This window comes from Macrobrachium rosenbergii, chromosome 41 (genome assembly GCF_040412425.1).
Source record: "Macrobrachium rosenbergii isolate ZJJX-2024 chromosome 41, ASM4041242v1, whole genome shotgun sequence".
In the NCBI taxonomy this organism is placed as follows: domain Eukaryota; kingdom Metazoa; phylum Arthropoda; class Malacostraca; order Decapoda; family Palaemonidae; genus Macrobrachium; species Macrobrachium rosenbergii.
The window spans coordinates 76,796,102-76,798,601 of NC_089781.1; positions in this window are offsets into that span (position 1 = coordinate 76,796,102).

The window sequence follows — 2,500 nt, forward strand, 5'->3', positions numbered from 1 at the left end:
TTTTGTGTGCCTTTAACTTCAATCTTATGTGGGCAATGCCAAGTTGGTGAACATTACAGACATCTCCTCCTCTATGGCTCCTGGCATCATTTATTGGAGTTCTCTCTCTCTCTCTCTCTCTCTCTCTCTCTCTCTCTCTCTCTCTCTCTCTCTCTCTCTCTCTCAAATATATATATATATATATATATATATATATATATATATATATATATATATATATATATATATATATATATATATATTAGTTACTTTTGGTCAGACATAAATGGCTATTATGTCGGTTATGTAATAAAATAAAATGAAAACTCTCTCTCTCTCTCTCTCTCTCTCTCTCTCTCTCTCTCTCTCTCTCTCTCTCTCTCTCTCTCTGTGTGTGTGTGTGTGTGTGTGTGTGTGCCTAAAATGATAATAAAGGGGGAAGTCAAAATTCGCTTCCTGTAAAGGAATACAATAGAATTAAGGGTGTGAGTGGATGAAACTGGAACTTCACGACCAAATTACTGGATTGCCAGCTGTGCTCACGAGAGGATAGTTAACGTCCAACGAAATAACAATTCAAGACTGATTGCGAATGACAGTGGGTGACTGGAGATGTGGAAGAATCGTCAACAATGGATTAACAGATCACTGGAGATCACTGACGTAGGAACAGTGTAGGATAAAAAAAAAAAAACGGATCCCTTAGTAACTCCAAAGAAACACCAGGTGGGAGCAGATGTTACAGCTTAGATAAGAGCACTTATGCATAAATAGCCTATAAACTGACAAAAAGCGTACAACGAGAATTAGGAAGGCCCTAAGCAGAAGTTTGACTAGCAGAGCCTTGTGGCAAACTTTTTTTGTTTTTAATATTTAGAGGTGTAAAGAGCATTTTGAAGTTTCACCAAAATCCTGAAGAGAAAGTCACCAAACTTCGTTTAGTAGGAAAGAAAGTTCCAAGTGGGCCCTGACTTGCAGAAATCAAACTGATAACCGGAATAAGAGAATAAGTAGTTATGCTTTTCTACAGAGTAAGGGTTTATTAATGTTTCCAGAATTTGAATATCTATCAGCATAAGTGTTTAAACGAATAGGAAGTTGTGCCACCTATCAACAGATTCCTTGAAGAAATTAACTAGAATGTGAATCTGGGGAAACTCCTTGGATGTATTCAACGGTATAATCATCCTAAGAAATTTCTGAAAGGCAATATAAAAAAATGAAAGACAGAATTTGTTCTTTTGGTACCAAATATGGAATTCATGTTTCAAAATCAAAACTTATATTATTCAGTAAGTACCCTTTACCTTACGAGTATTTAACGCAATTTGCTAATCAAGACACTGGTGATAGTCATAATTTTCATGAATTTACAGGATATGCAAGATTTGCTGGATTCGCCAAAAACTCCATTACTACATGTTCGTGCATATAAGCGTATTGCAACAATAGTTGGGGGAGAAGAGGGGGGGGGGAGTGATAAAGCCAGGTTTGCATTCCCAATACCCTGGGTGTGATCCCGGCCTGCCTGCTCCACCAGCCGACCATGTAAATAGGTACCATCGTCAGCTGGGAATTGAAGACGGCGCAGAAGGAGCGGGCCACTCTAATGCCCAGTCTCACAGCCTAGTATACAAGAAATGTCCCTCTCCACCAATCGATGGGACTGACTTTTAATAAATGGACGCTACTGGTCTGGCTTGAGCTAATGATGCAAGGAGAGTATGATTATATTCCATTACGAGGAAACTGTCATTGTTTCTATATTATTCATAACGGTAAGACTAAGGATTCCTTATTGATTTGTAGTCTCATTGTATAATGTCGCTCTTTCTCACATTATTCATAAAGGTTAGGCTAAGGGTTGCTTATCAGCTTTGTTTGTATCGGGACTGATGGCACTGTGCATGTCTTCTATTTCCCGTACCAAGCAAAATACTTACAACAAAATCTCAAAAGAAATTGTTTGTTATGCTTCGTTTTCTCTCTCTCTCTCTCTCTCTCTCTCTCTCTCTCTCTCTCTCTCACACACACACACACACACACACACACACACACACCTTCCACACCATCCTATCTCTTTCATTCTCTGTTCTCTCTCTCTCTCTCTCTCTCTCACATACACACACACCTTCCCAACACACACACCTTCCGACACCATCCTATCTCTTTCATTCTCTGTTTTTTTTTTTCTCTCTCTCTCTCTCGCTCTCCCTCTCTTTGTGTTCATCACCATTCCCAGACCATAACCATTTGATCACTCGACTGAAGCGCATAACGCCATTGTTCGCCTGTGTTTGTATTGGAATTCGATCGATCAAAGATGTCTCCAGTCATGATCGAGCATTTCCCGCGCGCGAGAGCGACGTCACCTGACCGTGGGAGGAGAATCGAACGCGCCTATTCGCTTATCTTCTCATCAGCGCGCTTTCGCGCTTAACTTACACGCTGGTATAATGTGCTTATGTGTGTGTGTGTGTGTGTACAAATTCATCTCTAATTCTTTTTTTATATTTTGCTT